The sequence below is a fragment of the Pinus tabuliformis genome, chromosome 2_1 (assembly GCF_031772625.1).
Source record: "Pinus tabuliformis cultivar Carrire ecotype Pingquan chromosome 2_1, CPIR1, whole genome shotgun sequence".
NCBI classification, from domain to species: domain Eukaryota; kingdom Viridiplantae; phylum Streptophyta; class Pinopsida; order Pinales; family Pinaceae; genus Pinus; species Pinus tabuliformis.
In genome coordinates this window covers 851,051,439-851,077,512 of record NC_142299.1, presented here as the reverse complement: position 1 = coordinate 851,077,512, position 26,074 = coordinate 851,051,439, and positions in this window count along the sequence as shown.

Here is a 26,074-nt window from a genome sequence, read left to right as displayed (position 1 = left end):
TGAGAATTTCACTATAAAATTTTATTTCTTCTAAATTTCAGAGCATCCTAAACTGATTGCAAAGCCATGTAGATCTTCTCTTCATTATCGAGAAGTATGTTGACATTATTAAGATGAACAAAAATTCAATTCTTGGACCATTACATTATTAAGATGAACATAAATTCAATTCTTGGACAATGGGGTTTTGTATTTGCTCTGAGAGCCTTATAATCTACATTGAATGTGATACCTTCCTCTGTTGGACTAGATTTCTTCTAAAATGCCCGTTCATTTTCAATGACTTTCTCAGATTCTGCAAATAATTTACTACCTGACACTTCCTAGATAATTTTCGTCCCTCATTGGTTGGCATTCCCTGTGCACTAGTAAAAGAAAATTTAGTATGTTATGTATAAAATAATGAATCAGTTTATTTAAGCTCCTCTTCGAGTTTTTTGTTTTTTGTTTTTTTGTTTTGTTTTTTTTTTTTTTTTCTCAGATTCTGCAAATAATTTACTACCTGACACTTCCTAGATAATTTTCGTCCCTCATTGGTTGGCATTCCCTGTGCACCAGAAAAAGAAGATTTAGTATGTTATGTATAAAATAATGAATCAGTTTATTTAAGCTCCTCTTCGAGTTTTTTGTTTTTTGTTTTTTTTGTTTTTTGTTTTTTGTTTTTTTTTAATGGTCATATAATTTGTTAATTTGCTACTTTATAGAGTTAGTTAATGGTTGACCAGAACTAGGTGGAAAGAATTATTAGAGTAATAGTGGTGATGGAAGTTGCACAAATATTTTTCAATTAAGATATTTTCTTTATTTGATTCTTTAACACATAGATTTATAAATAATAAATATATGTTAACACAACATAACCATATTAATGTTATGTTATGTTCATATTTATAACTAGTCAATACAAAGAATTAAAGAGTTAACTTCATGTATTTATTTACTTTAAATATGTATCATTATTTGAGCTTATATAGCCATTATGTTATTATTTAGTTATTAGTTTTAGAATGATGAGAGCATTTTTTTTCTAATTTTGTTAAAATAGTTTTATTTGTATATAATTACTAATTTTTAGGATCTCTTATGTTTTTCTTTCATAACTTTGCTAAATTTGTTTTATTTAAATATAAATTTTATAATTAATAACTATTATGATAATCAATTATTAGTTTTTAGATTATGTGAAAATTTGTTTCCTAATTTTATTAAATAAAAATTATTTATGTATAGTTACTAATTTTTAGAATCTAGTAAAGATATATTAACTCAACACACACATATTAATGTTATGTTATGTTTGTATTTACAATTAGTCAATATAAAGAGTTGTAATATCAACTAATTTTATTTAAATAAATAATATATATTTTTAGTTAAGATATTTTCTTTATTTGATTCGTTAACATGTACATTTCTAAATAATAAAGATACGTTAACTCAACATGACCATATTAACGTTATGTTATGTTCATATTTACAATTAGTCAATACAAAGAGTTAATTAATAAAAAATAGTTTGAATTATTGATTTGTTTTATTGTTGATTACAAGATGTCAACCATGATCCCCATGAAAATTGATGAATTATCAAGGTTTTTCACTTTGTTATGTTATGTTAAGTTGGTATTTATAATTAGTTATTTACATTAAATATGATTTTTCACGATTCTTAAAATTTATTACTATACAATTTCATATAATCATCTATAACTTCATGTATTATTTTACTTTAAAATTGTATTATCAAGTGAGCTTATATAACCATTATGTTATTTGTTTATAATTATAATTGTTTTTTGAGTATATCTTTTTGTAATTTAACTTTAATCAAAGGTAATATTCACTAATTTGATTTAAATAGATAATATATATTTTTTAATTATGCTATTTTCTTTATTTGATTATTTAACATTTAGATTTCTAAATAATTAAGATATGTTCGCTCAACACAACCATATTTACACAATGTTTTGTTCATATTTACAACTCATTATTGATTTGTTTTATTTTGATTACAAGATGTCAACCATGATCCTCATGAATATGTGTCATTCTTATTATTTTTTTAATTTAAAATTTTTATTTTATTTTAGTTGACGTGTTTACCTTAATATATTGAATTTCAAATACTGACTATCTTGAATCCCTAAAATCATGCTTATTTCTTTTTACATTTACCTAATGCAATTATAAAATTACTATGCAGATTATCAAATAACAAATGTTATATTGTGAGGATTGCATTATTTGGACTAGTTTAGACTTTGCTTCTTTGAAAGAGTTTCACCTTAGGGTTTTCTATAGCAAGGTTTTCCTGAACTCATAATGGTGTACCCAAGGGGAGCGATAGGTATCAGCCTATCCCTGCTAACATGTAGCTAAGCTACCATCAACCTCTAGGCTATGAGAAGATCCCCTTTTGTCGTCGAAATCATCTCTTTAGGGAACTCCATTTAAATTAGGACCCATGACCCTTAAATTCCAATAAGGAAATAAATTAGGATGGATACATAAGAGTTGCAAATAGAAACACAAAATTCCATAAGAGGAATGGGGGACACGCATATTGGAGGAAAAAATGAGGGAAATATGGTTGTTCAAAAGTTAGAAGAAGATACATTAGAGGGAATAGAGAAAATAATAAGTAGGGATGATGACTCAAACCCTATTAGAACTATTGGTCACTCAACGGGGCACACCCCAAAAGAAACAGATCAAAAAAAGCATCTCGAATACATGGATATTGGAGAAGAGAAGCGACAAACCTTAGAAAGTGAAGTTTCCTCAGACACAGAATTAACCAACTTAAACCTTCACACATTAGCACTTGAATGGAGCAAAGGATCTGGTCACCATCCTTAAAGAGGAAGTACAACTTATAACATAGGCCTACATAAAATCTCAAGAAGCCTTGCGTTGGAACTATCAAGGTAATATTACAACCTCTTCTTCTTCTTTTAAGATTAAAAATTACTTTGCAAAGGAAGCCACAAAATAAGGGAAGGAAGATAAAAGACAAGGTAGGAAAAGTAACATGCAAATTATTCCAGAAATGGAGGAATTCTTGGTCAACTCTAGTAGTGTTTTATTATGATGGAGACCTACTGACCTACTACTCATAGTTTCCATTAAAAATCATCTCCTGGAATATAAGAGGCCTTAATGGAAAAACCAAATAGGGGCTTCTTAAGAATAAAATGGGTATGGAAAAACCCAATATAGTGATGTTATAAGAAACTAAATGTTCTTTTCAAGTTCTAGGAAAAAATATGAAAAGTGCATGCAAAGGTTCCAACAAAACTGTCAATGATGCACTAGGAACTTTGACGGGTATAGCTATCATTTGGAACCAAACAACCATCTCCTTAGATGGTACCCTTGCTACCTAAATATCTTTAACTTTCACGTTTCACCCTATTGGTTTAAACCCTTCATGGTATATAACCAATGTATATGGTCCAATTGCTCCAAGAGAGGAAAGAGACTTTCTTCAAACTTCATCCAATATTTTCAGTATAAATGGGGAAGCATATTGGATTATAGGAGGGGATTTCAATATTATCAAATCCCTAAGTGAAAAAGTAGAGGCACCAAGAGACTTGATGAATATTCTGCACAATTTTTAGAATTCTTAGACCGTTGCAAAACGGTAGATTTGGAAACAAATAATGATGTATTTATATGGAATAATAAAATAAGAGGATCCTCTCATATGACCTCTCAACTAGTTAGATTCCTCATGTCTAAATCTCTATTTGCCACATGACTCCATTTTGAGGCTTTCATTCTACCATGCCATGGCTCAAATCATTAACCAATAAGTCTTCTTCTGGATTGGAATGGTAGTTTGCAAAACATGTCATACAATGTTGAACCATTTTGGACAAGCCACTATACTTTTATGAGTAATAAAAGACTGGTGGAAAGAATCTAAATCCTTTAAAGGAACTATCATGTTTTTCTTCCGACAATGACTAAAATATATTAAGCAATAATTAAATATTTGGAACAAGAAGGAAATCTGAAATATATGTGAGGAAAAGAAAAAACTGAAATAAGAAATGGATTCCATTTAGCAAACTATCATTGAGGAAGGAAGATCGAAAGAACTAGATCATAAGGAATCTATAACTTAGGTAAGATTAGAGAAAATGATTAAAAAATAAGAAATATTACGGAGGAAAATTCAATGGCTTAAGGAAAGAGAAAAAAATAAATTTTCCATCTTCCTATGATACAACAAAAGTATCATAATAAAATCTCTAGCCTACCAAATGCTTAAGGGTAGAAACTAGAAAACCATAGAGGGATTAAACAAGAATTGGTAATTTTTTCTTAGAACATCCCTACTAATTCAATTCAAGATAAGAGACCAAATATTATAAAGATAAGAAAGCACATTCAAAGAATGATTTCTATAAAACGTAAAGGATTTTTGTGGGAAATCACACAGTCAAAAAGTGGAAGAGGTCATCATAAACATGTCCAGAGGAAAATTGTTAGGGGCAGATGGTTTCACTATTGATTTCTTTCAAGACTGTTAGAATGTATTTGGGGAAGAGGTCTAGCTTTTGGTGGAAAATTCTTGTAATTCTACCTCAATCATCTTGGCCTTAAATGCCACCTTCCTCACTATTGTTCCCAAAAATGTAAAATATGAGGATCGCTCTAATTTTACTCCCAATATCCTTTTGTAATGTTATCAATAAAATTATCTCAAAAGTCAATGACAATAGACTCAAGCCCTTATATCCCCTACTCATATCATTAGAGATGACTATCTATGTAGAAGGCTGCAAAATTTTAGGCAACATCCTTCTAGATCATGAACATATCCACTCCATCAAAAATTCTAAGTTGGAAATTCATTTTCCATCTACTTTTATCATTTTAGTTTGATGAGAAGTGGATTCATTAAGTCTTATTTCTAGTCTCAAAGCCCTTCTTTTCGATCCTATTCAATGGATTTCCTAGTTATATCTTCATCCCCTCTAGAGCCATCAAGCAAGGGGATCACACATTTCCTTACATTTTTCTTTTATTAGCCAAGGGGTTAGGGTGATCAATCAAATATACAATAAGGAAGAAGAAAATAAAGGGCCTCAGTGTAGGTACGTTTGATACATCAACTTCTCACCAACAGTTCATTGATGAAACTATTCTTATGTGAAATCCTTTTGTCTAATAATTTGTATCCTTCATGCATTTATTGACAAGTTCTCTTAAGCCTATGGTACCTTCATTTTTTCAAAACTCCACTAGCCTTTCAACTACACATATCTAGACTTTTATGCTCTCAAAGGGGTTCCGTTTCATTCAAATATCTAGGATTCCCCTTCATGGAAAACCCACTTTGGTATAAAACTTTGGAAGCTTTGTTGCCTCTCTTCGTAAAAAACCTATCAAGTTGGGATTTCAGATATTTGAATATTGTAGGAAGAATGAACCTCCTTAAGTCATTTTTACTATCTCTTCCTCTTTATCTTCTCTTACCCCTCAGTACTCCTAAATCCATATTGTAGAAGATCAAAACATTTAATGATCGTTCCTTGGGGAGTAGAAAAAAGGAAAAGAAAATGGGCTCTAGCCACATGGGATAAGGTTTACAAGCCCAATTCAAAAGTACTAAATTAAAATTCTCAAGAAATTCTAATTCAAGCATTAAGAGTTAAAGCCTTGTGGATAAGGATAAAATCCGTCAAACATTATGGAGTCTAATTTGGAGAAGAAAATATGCCCCAGACGCAAAGTAATCTCAATTAATATAATTAGAAGGAGACATCAAAGGATCACATAATTGGAATGTAGCATGGAAAATTATTCTGCTCATTCAAGATCATAACTTCTGGGAATTCAAATATGGTAAAATTTCTCTCTTCTGGAAGGATTCATGGCATTAGTGGTCTAAGTCAACTAGGCAAAAAACATAGAAAATCTAAATAACATTTGATTGCTTAAGGGAAAGTCACAATTGATCACTATTGGTTGTCTTCTCAATATTAGAGGCCTTGGAGACATTGGTCACCCCTCTCCTAATGGACAAAAAACTCTGACTTGACAATTCTAAACTCCCTGGTTTTAGAGATTGACAATAGAAAAATAAAAGTTCAAATAAGATCAAATATTCTTAGATGGGGACACAATCCTCTCGAAACATTTATGCTAATGGAATCATGCAAGATAATATGTGGATCAAGTGATCGATTTATCAACACATGTTGGGCAAAACTCTATATATTAAAGTTATGGACTAAAGTTACTTTTTTTTCTCTAGCTTCTAATGTTACACAACACCCTCAATTAGTATAAATTGCAACATACGTGATTCTAGAAGCCTTCACTTTGTAATTTATGCTTGTCTATTTTAGAGACAGTTTATAATCTCTTGAATGACTAAATCTTCTCTTCCAAAATTTGGGATCCAATGGCTATAATCTTTAAACAATCCAACTGCTCCAAAGTGAGCTCGAAGGGAATCATAAAGCATTAGAGAAATTTTGAGTTAAAAAATGGGCCTCAAAACAAAAATGCACAGTAAATTTTATAAGAACCAATAACATTCAATATGATGATGTCAACCATGGGGGATGATTCACCATTTTTGGAGTAAAAAATTAAAAAATATTTAAAAATACAAAAAATATTTTTTCAACCCATATTTTCAACTTATCTCCTGATGGTTTTACTCAAATTTTGAGTGGGTGAACTTGTTGGATCAAAAAATTAATTCCTCACCCAAGGAGTACCCATGTTGCATAATTTCGATGGACCTTGCTACATGAAAAATGAGAAATACATCAAAAAATGTGATTCCCATGTTTTTCATGTATTTCTCATGTTTTGTGTAGTAGGGTCCATTAAAGTATGAAACATGGGTACTCCCTAGATAAGGAATTAAATTATGCATCCAACAAGAGCTCTCACTCAATATTTGAGTAAAATCATAGAGAGATAATTTGAAAAAAGTAGTTTTTTCTTTTTCCCCTCCAAAATTTGATGATGTAATATAATATTATTTTATTATTTCCATTAGTATTTTGTAATATTCCTTAGGAGACTATTGACAGTGATGGACTTGAAAACATGTCAAGGGATCTCCCCAGTAAGAAGTCCCAACTAGACCTTAGATCGTTTGGTGTAGGAGTCCTAGTAGTGGGTCGTACAGTATTGCCTTGACCGCGGTTTCGCACAAAGGCAAGTAAGATGTCCCTGTTGGTAGCAAAGGTGTGACAGTCACAACAAGCCAAGGAAGGTGCATGAATGGTTCTAACACACAAAGGGTGATGTGAGTGTGCCCCTTGGAAACCTGTGATAGCACAAAGTTAAGAAGGGAACACATGAGCAAAGATGCACCACAACATAGAAGGCAAGTTAGCTAGCATTCCAAAGTGATGGTTAAACCAACAACACATTTGAGTAAGATTCATGCATACATGTACAAAAAATAGCTACACATGCATGCGTAAGAAAATAGATATATATATCTTTTAGAGTAAATAGATAGCTGAAATACAATACAACATATGCATGAAACATGCTAGCTCTGTTATATTAAGAAGTGTAAGTTCCAATCATATAATACATCCATGTCCAACCACTAGTTCCAATAGCGGAATGTTATAGTCACTGTCGCCTGCTCCTCCAAAGAGATATACTAGCTTTGCGCAGTGGAGAAGCCAATGCTCGTTACAATACTATCCAAGCTCTCTCTAAGATAGTCCTATTGGAAGCTTAGCTGACCAAAAGCCTTTACAATGAGTTATGAGGCTCTATTTATAGCAAAGGGTGGGGTGACCCTTGACATTCCCCTTTGTGACCATTCATCTATCCTCATGACTCTTCAACTAATCTATGACTGTTACATTCAACTATCGACACTTGAACTTCCACTTGACAAGACGTTACATTACAATGCACATGTGCCCATGTGAAACAAAATGGCTTGAGAAAGACATGCAATACATCACTAACACTCAGACCATTGTGGTGAGAAAAAATCTTTGACATCCTTGTGATGGTGAAGGTGGTGAGCTAATGCCACACTTGGTCATCCGTGTTGGTTTTTGTGCGCTTAATGGTGACATATTGTTGAAGCGAACTCTTACATCCATTGCCTCCGGGTACACTAATTCAGATCCTCCATCCAACTCGTCTGATAGCATGTGCATGGTCTTCTTGGGTGCGGCTGAACCGACAACACACTGATGCATAGTGTTCGTGCTGATCTTCAAGTGTGTGTTGGTGGTCATGCACATCAACTGTCAAACTACATATTCAGCCCCAGTCGGACTTGCTTCTTGTCTTCGCCTTGGTGAGTGTGCCAAATGGGTGGATCGCATATATGCGCACAATGACATGCATGTTGTTGAATTCCCTTGCATGCGATCCACACCACTGCTCACCTTTTCTGCTCCGTGCCAACTGCTAGGATGGATCTATAACTTGTACGAGTGCAGTTTCATTCGTCTGTGCATGTTGCGCCCCCTGATGTACCTGTTCATGCTGCAACTCATCCTCTCGTCTGTGCAGCTCTTTTTCTTCCTTGAGTTGCTACTTCAGCACATGCAACTCCTTCTTTGTTCCTTTCTCTACCTTCGCACGATCTTCATGTCGCGTTGTCACCTCATAGCCTCAATCTCCAAAGCTAATTTCGTCATGAGTGGATTTGCTTTGAACTTGCAACTTGGCTCTACCTCTATGTTGTCAGCAACCTTCCTTTTACATTCGTCGTGTGCTGCCTTCTGCCGCTGCTAATGGTGTTGCTTGATGTGATCTCGTAGCCATTCATCTTGATATCCTTTTCCATGAATAACTTGATGTCTTCATGGATAGGAAATTTCATAGAAACTTGATCGATTGCATCCCCAATTTTACTCTTAACGGTGTCTTTGACTCTACTCTCCTGGATTTCATTGTACCTATGTTGTTGGGAGGCGGATGAACACCTGTGATGCTTGGAGATATAACAACACTTATGGAAACCAATCTGTCAGTCGAAAAAAAAAACAAACTTGAGGACTAACTTGCAACATACTTGTGTGATTGATCATGAAGGTTGTGCAATTTTCGCCGGGAGGTCGGGAGACTGACTGCCAAAACTGTGCAAGTCATAGTCCAGGCTATGGGGAGTTTGATTGACTACTGGAACTATGCAATGCACAACCTAGAATGGCCTGCTGAGGACTGAAACCGCGCAATGTACAATTTCAGTCAATAGTGACATGCAACCAGCAAACTGCATTTCGCAGTTTCTGGGGCCAGTAGGACACTGCCTCCAAGAATTACGCAATGCAAGCCTGGAGGTCAATGTTGGGCCAGAATTTTGCAATTTCTGGAGTGAAGGAAAAGCCTTCGCTTCTAGAAATGCGCAGTGCTATTCGGGCTTAAAATAAATTAGATAAAAATATCATATGAACTTGAAAATGTCAAAATCATATGCCATTGGATAGAGAATTCCTTCACGAATCCAACATGGTCAACTCCGCCACTTAAGGAGAAATTCTTCCTTAACTCCGCTAATGTTGAAAATAGTGTTGCAGAAAAAAATGCAAAAGAGGTGTTAAATATGTCTTTTTAAGGGCCTCAATAGCTCAATCAACCAAATTGTAAATTTAAATTACTCGATCAAGTGGACGGGCGATTGGAAACATGAGAATTCTGAATGCATGATGAGATGAGTGAAAACAAGATTGAATAATCAAACATGTAAAGAACAAGTGCAGGATTCAAAAAACGGGAAAGCATGCACGTGTGTGAAGTGAGTCGCTGTAACGACGACTATTCGTGCAAAAACATTATCATGCATACGACAGTAGTGAGATGCGAATGAAAACTAAAACGGTGCTTCGACAAGCTAACATACATCAAAACGACAACAAGCGCTCATTGAAATAATTAATCATACGACACTCACACAAAGTGAAACGCAAAAAGCGACAAAAACGTAACGTAAGACATGAAAAGCAGGCTTACCCCAAAATAGCTGAGCTGAATGTGCCGACGACTCCTAGATGCAATGTGGGATGTCAAAGCTGCAAGTTCGATACGAGGAACAAGCTTTGCATCATTCGGTTGATGCGTTTTGATAAAATTGAGGTTGTGACGCGCATGCCACAAATCTAGGAAAAGCGACACTTGGCGAGAGGTTTATGAAATGATCCTTGCATGTAACCTCTAGCTGCTAAAAATGGATCCCTGAATCAAGGGATGCCTTTGCATGCTTCCTTGGGAGAAACATTCCATGCATGCAAATCATTTTTTCTTGTTCCTGAAGGGAACTGGTCAACATAAAGGCACATGCATTCGTCTGCAAGCATGGGATGAAAATCTGTGCAGTTTATAGGCTGAGCAGAGATGGTTGTCCTAGAGGGATTGTGTAATTTCCAAGAGGAACAGGTGACTGTCTCCCAATATTGCACAATTTCTGGGCTGAGCAGTTGTCCTGGGTGGTTTTGCACAATTTTTGCTAGCTGTTGGGCTGGTTGTCCCAGAATTGTGCAGTTTTTGGGCTGAGCAGTCCTATTGGGCTAGATTCCACAGTTTTTCCAGTGAAGGTTGACAGGAAGGATTGCGCAATTCTGGAGCCCAGGAGGCTTTCAGTCAAGATTGTGCAATTTCTAGAGGGAAGGCTAGTTCCCCTCCAACATTGTGCAATTTCTTGATGGAGTTTCTTAGCCTGCGGCTGGACCAAGTCCGAAGAAATAGCCTGTGAGGGGGATGCAACAAGCCATCATGCACAGGCTGGACATCTGTTAGAAAACCACTGAATCTTGTGTACTTGACAGTGCAAGACATGTTGCTGAAGATGGTCAGTAGGGAGGCTCCAAAATGAAGCTAAGGAAAAATTTTGGAGGGTGGTTATAGCCACTACAACACTTGGCGACACACTGGTAGAACTCCATCTCTCTAAATGGACCTTGTTCGTGAAAAGCAAGTTTAACACCTCTAGAATTATTGTTCAATTCTCTGGTCATCTTGGTTTCTACACTTGCTTGATTGTAAGATGTAGCATCTGCCAAGCCTTTGGTCAGTTAACACACATTCCAAACCAAGCCAACATAGTTGTTTCAATTGGGGTTGAGGGGTATATTGATGCACAAGCAGTATATTTGTGAGAGTCTTAGTTTCATCTCTAGTGTTGCTCCATTGCTAATAGGCCTAGACAGTACCCCGTTGGAGTCACTGATCCAAAATGGATTCAGCATAGCCTCTAGATTAAAAGTCTTCAAATACAGGTAAAAGTGGAATAAGGTTGAAGAGCTCGTTAAAGCAAAGCCAATGGTGCAAACTGCATGCAAATCCGAGTTCGGATAAGGAAATTAGAGCTAATCAAATATTCAGGTCAAAAGTCAATGCTTACATCAGCAGGACATGTGGCAACTCGGGAAAGAGTCACAGGTTCTTGATGATGTAAGCACAGAAGATGATGTGGCAGTTGGTGATTGGTTCAAACCACAGGAAATGGGGATCAGCGAACAAGTGCGGAGATCATCTGATCAAAGGATATTGACACATATTGTGTCAAAACATGCAAGCATGTTATCTTGGAAAACAGATGCGATAAACTTGTGAAAAAGGAGTTAAACTCTTTGAGTTCCGACAAAAGGGCGGTAAATGGTTTATTATGTGCCCTCAAGGCAGGAAGCGGTTTTAGACTGGGAGCACGTGGTTCCACTCAGTGCTCGATGCGTAGCCTCCTGAAAACCACTTTTTCATGTGCCTTTAGAGAATTAGCAAACATTCTATTTGGAGCGCGAAACCACGCGACAGCTGTCGGATCCCACAAGACAGTTCAACAGTGCAGGTTGTCCAAATCAGTTGATGAGCGGAACGCGATAGCCGTCAGATGGTTTCTTCTCGAGATCAGTGCCAGGGAAAGGCCGGACAGTTGGGTCCACCCCACGCCCGCCGGTCCTTTAGTTAATACGTTATTTTTAATGTGATGTATTATTCCTTGATTAACATAATTTGTAACTGTACGTGTTATATAAACACCATAACACAGAAAAGTTGACAGAGGAGTGTATTGTGAACAGTTACAGGGGGTCTCGAGGTCAGAGTGACCAGTACGGTTGAGTGTATGCTCATTTTGACTTGAAGATTCGAGCAAAACATAGTGGTGAGATCCATTTTTGTGTTTGAGACTCTGTTTTTGAGCTCACACCTATAGCAACCATTTGAGGACATAATAAAGAGGCCAGCACTGGAATTTAGGACCAAGAGATGTAGCCAAGAAGTCTGGTGAACTCCTTTATCAATTTTGGTTGTGTTGATGTGTTTTTATTGTGTTTTATAATTGTTTGAGTGTATGTGTTATTCACAATCTTTTCGATCCATTGCACTAAGTAACATAGGCAACTTCACACATAGTCTATAATACCTTTTTCAATTTTGGATCAATTGGTATCAGAGCTTAATGTTTTTAAGGTTTGACAAGTTTGTGTGGAGATTTGAATGCTTACTAGGTTAAGGCTCGGACGAGGTGAAAGATAACTTGTTGAGGCGAATCCAGAGATTGGAAGGGTCTTTTCACAAAGAAGGATGGCAGATGAAGTTCCACTTGGGTCAGAATCCCAGTTCTTGGATAGCTTCATGACAATACGTGCCATGGTGGAAGAGATGTATCATGAGTTTAAAAAGGGTAGAGGAGAAAGCACTTCATCACCTAGACCAGACAAAGGAGCAGAGGAACCTTTTCTTTTTGTCCCTCTAGACAAAGAAGATAAGGAAGATAAGGGAAAGGGAGGAATGCAGTCTCCACCATCTCCTCCATCATCACCATCAACGTTGTCATCATCGTCTTCTTCTCATAAAACTAGCTCTTCTAAGAAGAAGAAAAAGAAAACCTCTTTGATCAAATTAGATGTAAAATTTGATTTGCCAATTTATGATGGAGAAATTAATGCAAAAAAGCTTGATAATTGGATAAGGAAAATTGATGTATATTGCAAGGTGCAAAAATTTGATTCCAAAAGGAAGAAGATCCAGCTGGCTAGCCTTCGTCTTGGAGGAACCGCACTTGTGTGGTGGGAAGGCAAGACACAATAAGTTCTTCAAAAGCATGGTAAAATCATTTCGACTTGGAATGAATTTGTTTCTACCATTAAAAAGAAATTTTATCCTTTGGCTTATATGCAACAGGCAATAATGAGTAGGCAAACACTACGTCAATTGAAAGGTCAAAGTGTTCAGAGTTATACTCAAGAATTTCGTAAGAGAGGTTTAACATCAGGAATATCATTAGACTCACCAGAGACATTGTTAAAATATATAGGCGGTCTTCATAGTTATTTGAAGCATACTATACTTATGTTTAATCCCACTAGCTTAGATGATGTATCCGTCCAAGCAACTCATCTATAGGGTAGAGGTAAAAATGTAAACCCAGATGTTGGGAAATCATCCAAATCTATTGAGAACAAGAATAAAGGAAATAAGAAACTAAAATGGAAGGAGAGGAAAGCAAACATTGTAAAGAAGGATAAACCTTCATGCACTCATTGTAAGAAGGAAAGACACGATGAGGCACACTGCTGGTCTTTGCATCCAGAATTGAAGCCTAAGAAGTTCGGGGGTAAAGAGCGAAAGAATGTTGCTACTATATAAAAGGACTTGGGGTTAGACTCAGGTGACGAAACAACGGTTACAACCATAGGTATAAAAGGTAAAGATTCTAAAGCATCTACAAGTAATTCTTCACATTCTATTGATAATGAAAGTAATGAGAGGAAAAGAAATGAGCTATTTCATATTAGAGTCATTTCCAAGCACACTAAAATTGATACTTTATTTGATAGTGGGTCACAAGTTAATTTTATTTCTGAAACAATTGTAAAGTTTGGTCTAGAAACAAAACCTGATAAAAAGCCATATCCATTAGGTTGGGTGTATTATAAAACAAAGCTACAAGTTATGAGACAATGTAAACTTCGGTTTTGATCCAGGTGGATATTGGTGGCCACCTGCCAAGTCCACCTGGACCCCCACCATTGTTTCTCTCAACATTTTCAGTTTCCTTAATTGTAGCACAACTTACTATTTTTAGTAGTTTTTCGGGTCCTGAACTTCCGGAGCTGTTTTGAGGCCCTAAACGATGTTTTTTGGAAAATCTAGGGCAACATGGGTCCATCCCAAAGTGGCAGTTCTCGAATAGATATTTCTAACGAGCTATTGTACGCGTCAAATGGAGATCGTATGCCAAAGTTACGACCTTGGGAAGTTGGTGTACCAATTTACCCAAACGGGGCCCACAGTTTGGTGTTTCATCTTCTAGGGTTAGGTTTTGGAATGTTAATGGTTTTCCATTGTTTCTCAACAATAAATAGGCCTTCGAGCCTCATTGTAACACAGTTCAGAGGCATGTAGCCACCACATCTCTCCTCAGAGATAAGCTACCATCGCCCTAGCTAGTTTATTTCCATTACCGTTTGTAAGCATATTTCAGTATTTTACATTAATGAAATGAAGTATTATTTCCGCTGCATATCTGTGTTTATGGTTATCTCTGTAATTTGTTGCGTTCCTATTTAAGTCCGGATCAGTGGTATCAAAGCGGTCTGCTTTTTCTCTGTTTTTCTTTGCATGTCCCCAACAAGGTCGGGATATAAGGAGTTAGGGCTTGAACTGGTCGAACCTTTGCAAGACCAGCCTCGCAAATCCCGACGGCCTCCCATGGCGGATGAGAAGAAAGACGAGGGGGCAGGAGATCCCATCAAAATCTTGCTCGAAGAAGCCCTTGAGCGACAACGGAACGCGATGATGGACAACTTTGCCCAGATCCTTCAGCGGCTACCCAAAAGCGACGCATCGGCTTCCAACAGCTACTCTGGAAATGCCACGCCCTTTAAGGTACAAGTTAATTTTGAAATCCCCATATTCGAGGGTCAGATAGATACAGATGCCGTAAATAAATGGTTAAATCTGCTAGAGGGTTATTTTTATGTTCATGAATTTTCAAGACGGGAAAAGATTGTTTTCGCTCTTCTCAAAGCAGCCCCCCACGTCAAGGACTGGTGGGAAACCTACTGCGAGCAGAAGGATGAAAGTACTGGCTCACTATTTTCAACCGCACCCACCTGGAATTCATTCCGGGATGCCATCAAGGAGCAGTACTACCCTGTCGGAAGCTATGAGGATGAATACATAAAGTGGACCACGCTGTGGCAGGGAAGGGACTAAGACGTGCTGGAGTTCACCAATCTTTTCCATACCCTTCGCACAAAGTTGGGTATCAAGGATTCAGAGCAACATTTGATACTCAAATACCGTGGCTGCTTGCACAAGTACATCCAGGAAGAAATACAATTCCTGAACATCTCCTCGCTCGGCGCAACATACCGATATGCCGTGAAGGTCGAGCAGAAGTTTAAACAAAAGAAGCGAGACTTTGGATCTGCGAATCCAAAGTAGGGGAAAGGTGCCCCTAAACCACAGAACAAAGGACAAAGCCAAGGCGGGACAGCCCAAGACAACCTGCCGAAGCTACAAGCAAAGAACAACGCCGCGAAGCTGAAAAAGCACACGGGAAAATGGTGTGAGTTCCATAAGAGCTCCACTCACAACACAAGTGAGTGTCGGGCCAAGCAGTCACTGGTGCCTGAGCTAAAGGTTTCAGAATCAGATGCATGTTCCGACTCTGAGTCAGAACCTGATAAGGGGAATGACAAAGGGAAGCAGATCATTGATGCGGATTCCAACGCCACTGTTGCTACCGCCAAGATTCAGAAAAATGAACCCGAAGATCCAGAGGAGGAGGAGCGTCTCTTCCACTCCCAGATGTGGGTAAAGGGCTCCCCGATACAGTTCATTGTTGATAGCGGGAGTCAAAATAACCTCATTTCGGCAGAGGTCGTGAAGCGGTTGGGCATGCCGACCACAGCACATCCACAACCATACACCATAGGGTGGCTTCACCAAGGACGAGATCTTCGCGTGAGCCAGTAGTGTCGCCTTCCATACAACATCAAGCCCTTCACGGATGAGGTATTGTGTGACATTTCTCCCCTTGAAGTTTGTGATGTATTATTAGGACACCCATACTTGTGGAAGCGACATGCTGTGTATGAATCAAGGCCCCGTGCTGTTATTATTACATTGGGAAATAAGTTGTACAGGATACCAGAGGTAGCACCACCTGCCGCCATCTCTTTGATTACTGCAAAACAATGCAGTAAGATCATTTCCAAAACTATGAAATTTGTTTTCCTGATGATACGCCCTCAAGGAAAGAAGAAGACGGTGGTCACGGCCTCCAGACGGGGTCCCTCTGCACAACAACTACAGATGGACAAGGTTGTGGAGGAGTACGAGGACATATTCACCTCCCCTACAGGGGTTCCTCTGCACTGTCAGGTCAAGCACTCCATCGATCTGACCCCAGGTGTGCCGCTACCTAATGGACCAATTTATTGGCGCTCTGTTCTCGAGAACAATGAAATCAAGAGGCAGATTCGGGAGCTCCTGCAGAAAGGTCACATCCGTCCGAGTTCATCGCCTTGTGGGAGCCCGATCATGTCGGTACAGAAGAAGGATGGGACGTGGAGACTCTGTATTGACTATTGGGCGCTGAACAAGATCACTGTCCGTAAAAGGTACCCGATCCCGTGGATTGATGACCTCCTGGACCAACTAAAGGGGGCGAAATATTTCAGCAAGATTGATTTGAAGTTAGGATATCACCAGGTAGCAATTGAACCCTCTGATGTGTGGAAGACTGCCTTCAAATCCAAGGAGGGCCTTTTCGAATGGTTGGTTATGCCTTTCGGGTTGACAAATGCTCTTGCGACCTTCATGAGGCTAATGGATGACATCTTGCGGCCATTCACCAACTTCTTTGTATTAGTATACTTGGATGACATTCTGATCTTCAGCCAGAGTTGGGAAGAGCACCTCCACCACATCCGACAGGTTCTCCAAACACTGCGGCAACACAAGCTATGTGCGAATTTGGAGAAATACACTTTTGGCATGACCCAGGTTCAGTATCTGGGATACATCATTGATGAACAAGGGGTGCATGTCGATCCAGCCAAGATCCAAGTCATTCGGGATTGGCCATCTCCAACCACTCTAACAGAGCTTCGCAGCTTTCTAGGTCTTGCCAACTTCTACCGCGGGTTCGTGTTGGGGTTTTCTCATATTACTTGGCCCTTGAGTCAAGTCACCAAGGGAGGGTCGAAAGCAAAATTATTTTGGTCTGAATCTCAACAGAAGGCATTCATAGAGTTGAAGGATCGCCTCTGCACGGCACCAGTGCTCGCGTTACCAGATTTACAACAACCATTTGAGGTCGAGATAGATGCCTCTGACTATGCTATTGGGGCAGTCCTTACTCAACATGGACATCCAGTGTCATATCACAGTGAAACACTTTCAGACACAGTCCGGAAGTACCCCACTTATGATAAAGAGATGTATTCCATTGTACAGGCCTGCCGACAATGGAAGCATTACATTTTGGGGAAGGAAACAGTCATCCACACAAACCACCGACCCCTGCAGTTCATACAGACCCAAGGGAAATTGCAGAATGATCGCCATCAGAAGTGGTCTACATACCTGCAACAGTTCCACTTGAATATCAAGTATAAGAAGGGCAGCACCAATAATGTTGCAGATTGCCTCAGTCGACCACCGATCATGGCGTTAACCACCGTGCTCAACTCTTGTGGGCACGAGACTTCTGATTGGCCACTTCTCTACAAAAGTGACCCAGAATTTGGCCACACATACCAAACACTCTTGGAGGGTCGGCATGTTCCAGATTTTCACCTCCAGGATGCCCTGTTATGCCACCTGGGTCACCTTTTTGTTCCTTCAAGCGAGCGTGCCAAGATGATTTGGGAAGCACACTACAGTCGGGCTGCTGAGCATTTCGGGGTCGAGAAAACAGTGGCAGTACTGCAAAATTATTTCTATTGGCCGAATCTTCGACAGGATGTTGGGAAGTACATTAGATCATGTACTGCCTGTGCCATTGCCAAACCGACCATCAAGAAGCATGGCCTCTATACCCCGTTGCCTACCCCTAGTCGACCTTGGGAATCCATCTCCATGGATTACATGTCAGGCCTTCCTTCCACTAAGCATGGAAATGACTATGTTTTTGTGGTCGTCGACATGTTCTCGAAGATGGCCATTATGGCGGCCTGCAAGAAGAATATCACAGCAGAAGCCACTGCTAAACTCTTCTTTGAACGAGTGTGGGTGCACTTTGGGATCCCACAGTCTATCATCTCAGATCGGGACAGTCGGTTCCTCAGCACATTTTGGTCCAGTCTCTGGTCAATGCTGGACACCAAACTCACGAAGTCCACGACCTTCCATCCTCAAACTGATGGCCAGACAGAGGTTGTCAATAGGATGATTGTGCACATTCTGCGCATGTATAACTCAAAGAATCCACGCACATGGGACGAGAGCCTCCCCTATGTTCATCATAGCTACGACCGAGCTCTTCACAGCTCCACTGGCCATAGCCCTTTTCAGGTGGGTTTGGGATTCCAGCCACTATGCCTCATTGATGTGGCCATGCCACTTGCAGCTACTCACATAAATTCAGCTCATGTCCAGTCCAAAACAGATAAGGCTACCAGCTTCATTGAGCGCATCCAACATATTCGCCAGTAGGTCCATGAAATTATGGAGAAATCAAATGCCAAGTACAAGCAATGACATGATCAACATCGGGTGCAACACAAGTTTCAGGTGGGCGACAAAGTCTGGTTGCATTTGCAAAGGGAACGCCTTAATGGAGCCTATCGGAAACTGAGACCACTCTGATATGGTCCTTACACCATTACTAAGGCTATGGGAGACAATGCATTTGAGCTCAGCATTCCCCCATTCCTTGGCCTGCACCCAGTGTTCAATGTGGACCGCCTTCGGCCATACTTTCCGCCATTGCTAGACACATCCGACATTGCATAACAGTTCACACCCACAGAATTAAATCCAGATTGCATGGAACAAGCTACAACTGATTGGATCATGGATACACAGATCAAGAACACTCGCCAACAGAATATCCAACTGTATCGAGTTGTCAAAGCAGGCCAACTCCTTCACCAGGGCATGTGGCTCACCAAGGAACAAGTTCCGCAAAAGTTTCCTCATCTCATGGAGGAACTCAACGCAATGGGGACCATTGCTTCCTAAGGGGGGAGGAATGATCCAGGTGGATATTGGTGGCCACCTGCCAAGTCCACCTGGACCCCCACCATTGTTTCTCTCAGCAATTTCAGTTTCCTTAATTGTAGCACAACTTACTATTTTTAGTAGTTTTTCGGGTCTTGAACTTACGGAGCCGTTTTGAGGCCCTAAACGACGCTTTTTGGGAAATCTGGGGCAACATGGGTCCATCCCAAAGTGGCAGTGCTCGAATAGATCTTTCTAATGAGCTATTGTACGCGTCAAACGGAGATCGTATGCCAAAGTTACGACCCTGGGAAGTTGGTGTACCAATTTACCCAAACGGGGCCCACAGTTTGGCGTTTCATCTTCTAGGGTTAGGTTTTGAATGTTAATGGTTTTCCATTGTTTCTCAACAATAAATAGGCCTTCGAGCCTCATTGTAACATAGTTTAGAGGCATGTAGCCACCACATCTCTCCTCAGAGATAAGCTACCATCGCCCTAGCTAGTTTATTTCCATTACCGTTTGTAAACATATTTCAGTATTTTACATTAATGAAATGAAGTATTATTTCCGCTGCATATCTGTGTTTATGGTTATCTCTATAATTTGGTGCGTTCCTGTTTAAGTCCGGATCAGGTTTACTATTGGGTCAACATTTATAGATGAGGTTGAGTTATATATAGTCCCATTGGACATATGTGGAATTGTATTAGGAAGTCCATACTTGTACGATAGAAAAGCTATCTTCTATCAAGCTGAAAATAAGTATCAACTCACTAAGAATGGAATTGAATATATTGTAAGGGCTCATAAACTCAAAGATAAATTCGCTCTCATAAATTCAAGACAGATGAAAAGAATTGTAAATTCAAGTAAGCAATTTTTACTAATGATGTTGACACCTAATCCTTATGATTGGGTGAATATATGTAAATAGATAAATAAGTAATATGAACAGTCATCGGGAGATGAACTGAACAGTCTCTCCCTCATGTATATAATGAAGACCTACCTGATGGAATAATACAGACGAATCATTTTTTCCTTGAGAAGTTACTGCCTGGCCTGACAAGGTATCAGAGACATCTCCTTTTTTAGCTTTTATGCCCTTTGTAACTCCCTATTCGCCTCCTCTGCTCTCCATTTAAAAGCCTTATCCATACAATGCGCTGCTCCATCCAAAAGCGTTGTCCATACTGCCATTTCCCCTGTCTAATAACTGTCCATACAATGACTGTGCGCAAAATGACTATCCATACAATGACTGTGCGTGAAATGATCCTTTCAATGGAATAAAAGTGTTGTCCTAATATTCCTTTAGCGAATACCTCGGCGGCAGTAAGCTAGGCGAAGCACTGTGTGTTAAATTTTTTTGAAGGGCTTGCGATTCTGTTTCAAAATGGTGTCACATGTATTCATAAAGGCATTCTATTTCGCTGGCTTTCTTGGTATTCACATTGCGCAACAAATGTTGTTGGGTATTAGAGGAGCTCTCCGTCCACAGTCTAATATGTTGAAATAACGCTTTTGTATTATATTCGATGTCCGTTGTGACATGACACCATCTCCATCCCGTATTTCTCCTTGTTTCTGCCTTCAAAATCATCTATGTCTTGGGTTACAACTCTCCATCTCCATCCCATATTCCTCCTCGTGGTTATAATACCATTATCCATTTCGAATTGATTGCAGGTGTTCACTATCTCTGTTTTATCTATAGAACTAGTGACACATCAATGGAGGATCGATCACTGGTAGAGATTGTAGTCTCTTTGCTTGACGAACAATATTTTAAGAAATGGAATTTCTCTCTAAAATTGAATCTGTTCTTAGTGACCTGCATGTGGCCTCTTGAAGATCTCAACGTTGGGTTATAATCTTAATTGGGTTTCGCACTTCATTTTGAAATTAAAATTGGGGTTGTGTCATTTCACCGTAGGGCTCTTAAATTAAAACATTTGCATCTGCAAGACACTTCAGTATTGCTAGGGAATACACCTGGGCAATACGATAATGTTTGCATATGTTTGTAGCTCTTCCCGTGGATGTCTTGTTGATACCTGAAGTAAAAAAAAAAAAAAAAAAAAAAAAAAAAAAAAAATTAAATCTAGTGTTCGTCCAAAAAAAAAAAGGAAGAAGAAACCCATATATATTTTGAATAGTGCAACCAATATATATCTCTGGGGTATTGACATTTGCTGTCAATTTGAGTTTGTTTTCCAGTCACATCAGAACTATATTTTTTTCCATTAAGAGTAAAAGTTTTGCAGCAGAAGTTTTTTTTTACAGTATGCATTCAATCATATCCATGGTGGGAATAGTTCTCACTGGCAAGGAGAACTATCCTGAATGGTCCCGGATGATAAAACACACCCTCATTTTCAATGAGTTGTGGAAAGGAGTGTGTGTCAGAGACAAAGACAATGAACTAGTACAACCTACCTTAGACAAAGAGCTCATCATTTGGGAAAACAAGAACAGAAAAGCTTATGCATTAATCGCAGCATCTGTAAATGAAGAGATGAGTCGCCATATTTCATCATATTCAACTGCCTTTGAAGCCTTACAAAAGCTGAAATAACTCTATGACTCACATTCTGCACTTGAAGTTGTTCAATTCATGATTAAACTCTTCACTCTTGAACTGCAAAATAATGATCCTCTTGCTCTTGCATCTGAAGTAAAGTCTATAATGCATGATATCAAATCCACTAAGGTTGAATTGGATATTCCTCTTATCGCTTTTCTCAAGGCACTTTATCCTACTTACTCCAATTATCTTGAGTCATTGTAAGCAAATGGAAATCTCAAAGATATCACCTTTGACTCTCTTGTGAAAAATTTTTCTCAAAGAGAGAAAGCTTTTGGAAAGAAGACAACCCCTGAATCTTCTGAAGAGGTTGTGTGCCTTGCTCACAAAGAAAAGCATCCTACTCAAGATTCTTCAAGAGGAAGAGGTGGTCGAAGAGGAAGAGGAAGATATTTCAGAGGCAGGGGGGATGACATTCTCAAGGAGAAAAGGTAGATTTGCACTGCATTTGCTGCAAAAGAAATGGATCACATGATGCCTCTACATGCAAGCTACCATGGGACAAAATTGAGCAAAAAAGAAACCAACAGAAAGGTAAAACTGATGATATAGACAAAGGTAAAGCACCTGAATCCGCTCACTATGTTGTGGCACAATGTAATATTGGAGTAAATGAAGATTTATTTAATGCTTCACTTGCTTCTTGGAAAAATGATTGGTTGCTTGATTCAGGAGCAACCTGCCACATGACTCATAGAAAAGATTTTTTTGAAGAATTTACTGACAATGTTGATGGAGCAGTATACTTTGCAGACCAATCAAAAATCAAGCCATCAGGGCTTGGCACAATCAGGCTTAAACTGCCTGGTCTTCCAGACTTTCTTCTGCATCATGTTCTATATCTCCCACAACTCAAGAGAAACTTGTTGTCCTTGGTCCACATCCGCCAGCAAGGTCACTCCATTCATATGTTTGATGGCAAGCTTGAGGTAAGAAAAGCATCTGACCACTCACTTGTCATGAGGGGAATAGAAGAAGAAATACTTCTCAAGCTGCAAGGAACCTCTGCTCGTGCACAACATTTCTCAAACAATTCTCATCATGAAGAAGGTACACTTCCATCAAGTTTATTATGGCATGCTAGATTTGGAAATTTTAACTATGACAGCCTATGCTTGTTGAAGAAAAATGGTGTTGCTGGTTTGCCTAAAATTCCTAGGAAACTTACGCAATGTGATGCTTGCATTCTAGGAAAGCATAGCAAATAGCCTTTTCATGATTCACATTCAAGAGCACATAGAAAACTTGAACTCATTCATTCAGATTTATGTGGTCCAATGCCTATTCCTTCTGCAAATGGAAATGAATATATGGTGACATTTATTGATGACTACACCAGAATGTGTTGGGTTTATTTATTGAATAACAAATCTAATGCTTTTCAAACATTCAAGAATTTTCATAAATGGATTGAAAATGATGCACAATCTCATATTGGGTCTATGCACACTGATAATGGAAAAGAATACACATCAAATGAATTTGAAAACTATCTTCGCCAACATGGGATCAAACATCAAACAACTGTACCTTATAATCCCCAACAGAATGGTGTAGCTGAAAGAATGAATAGGACAACCTTAAATATGGTACAATCCATGCTCTTCTTAAAAAATGTAAAGATAATGTCTTGAGCTGATGTTGTTCTATGTGCTGCATATATAAAGAATACATGTCCATCTAATGCTATTAGAAACAAGACTCCATATGAAATGTGGTATGGACATGTTCCTTCGGTAAAGCATCTCAGGGTCTTTGGTTCCACCTGTTATGCCTTGATACCAAAGGTACATAGAAACAAACTTGGTGCTAGAAGTCGTAAGTGTATCTTTCTGGGGTATTCAAACACCTCCAAAGCATACTGTCTCTATGATGAAGTAAATAAAAAGTTTGTTGTATCTAGAGATGTAATTTTTCTTGAATCATCCAAAACTGACAATGTTGTTGAGCGGCAACTTGATCGCTTGGATAGATTCGCAAAAGCAAAATCATTTCAAGAATTTGATAATCAGATTCCACATCTTGAAGGGGGGATTCCTATACTAGATCAACATGTGGAATCTTTTTCTGAAGAACACTCTCCCCCGCATGAAACTCCAACAACGGATGATGCTTTAAGTGATGTAATTGATAGAATTTGGAGACTCAATATTGATTCATTCCCAACTCAATCAACGGAGCAGCCTGGACCATCTGAGAAAGGTCCCACAAAGTGGCTGACAAAGACACTTGAAAGTGTTCATCCTGATGAGGTTGGAAAGACAGGAACTAGAAATTCAAACCGGCAAAATGGAGGTGATGTGGATGACTCTAATTCACCTGTTGATATGGATGTTTCTTATGATTGTGAATTGAACTTGTCTATAGATTTTGAACCAAATTCCTTAAAAGAAGTTGCTTCTCATGATGAATGGAAAGAATCAATACAAAAGGAGTATGAGGCCCTCATAAAGAATGACACTTAGAAGCTGGTTGATCCTCCATTAGGAACCAAACCAATTGACTGCAAGTGGGTCTACAAGAACAAGTATAATGTTGATGGCTCACTTGATAAGCACAAATCTAGGCTTGTGGAAAAAGGTTTTGCACAGAAGGAAGGGGTCGATTATGAGGAGAATTTTGCCCCCACAGCAAAATGGGCTACCATCTGGACACTTTTTGCACTAGCAGCTCAGAACGGTTGGAAAGTCCATCAAATGGATGTAAAAACTACTTTCTTAAATGGAGATCTAAAAGAGAATGTTTTTATGTCTCAGCCTGAAGGATTTGTTGTGAAGGACATGAACATAAAGTATGCAAACTTGTGAATTCCTTGTATGGCCTCAAACAAGCACCGCGAGTCTGGCATGAAAAACTAACTGAGCATCTTTTGAAACTCAATTTCAAACATTATGATCTTGATGATGCAACTTTATTTGTCAAGAAAGTTGGAAAAACAGTTGTATATCTTGTGGTATATGTAGATGATCTTTTGATGACAGAGAACAATGAAAGCTACATTGCACCCATAAAGAAGGAATTGGGGAAAAGTTTTGAAATGACTGATTTGGGCTATGTTCATTACTATCTTGGCATTGAAGTAACCCAACATCCGAAGTCCATATTTCTTTCTCAAAAGAAATACATTGGAGATCTATTGAACAGGTTTGGCATGAAAGAATGCAATCCTCTTACTACTCCAATGGAACAAAACTTAAAGCTCACATCTATTGAAGGAAAAGAATTTGAGGATGCAACAAAGTATAGACAGCTTGTAGGAAGTCTCAACTACCTAACTACTACCAAACTAGACATTTCATTCGTTGTTGGAATCCTATCCAGGTTTATGCAAAAGCCTTGTGAGGGACATTGGTTTCCTGCAAAAAGAGTTCTAAGGTACTAGAAAGGAACTCAAGACTTTGGAATCAAGTATACACAGGTGGACGACTTCAGCTTGATTGGATACTCTGATTCAGACTTCGTGGAGTCAAAGAAACTGGGGTATCTACTTCAGGATATGCTATGAGTCTTGGATCAGGAGCTATCTCCTGGAGATCATGCAAACAATCAGTTCCAACAGATTCCACGACAGAAGCAGAATACATGGCAGCTGCTGAAGCAACAAAAGAAATTGTGTGGCTCAGGAAAATTCTTGAAGATTTGCAGGTAAAACAAGTACAATCAACTCCACTCATGATTGACAATACCTCTGCAATAAAGTTGGCCAAGAACCCAAAGTTCCATGATCGAACAAAGCACATCAATACTAAATATCATCTGATTCGACATCATGTTGAGGCCAAAACAATCCATCTCCGTCATTGTTCCACAAATGAGCAAATTGCAGACATCTTCACCAAAGCGCTTGGAAGAGAAAAGCTTGAGCGATTTAGAACTATGCTTGGACTCACGAACATCCCTTCAGATTAAGGGGGGGAATGTTGACACCTAATCCTCATGATTGGGTGAATAGTAAATAGATAAATAAGTAATATGAACAGTCATCAGGAGATGAACTGAATAGTCTCCCTCATGTATATAATGAAGACCTACATCATGGAATAATACAGACGAATCATTTTTGCCTTGAGGAGTTACTGTCTGGCCTGACAAATGATTGTAAAAGCAAAGGATCTTGATAAATCTGATGCATTCCAAGGCTATAATCCTAAATAGAAAGAATATTTAGTTAAAGTTGTTTCTGATTATGATATTCTATTTAAAGAGCCTAAGGGACTTCCACCCATGTGGGAGATAGCACATGATATTTATTTGTAGCAAGATGCTCCACTACCTAACATTGGAATGTACAAGTTATCGACTCTAGAGAATGCAGAGATAAAGAAGAAAGTACATGAGTTGCTTGATAAA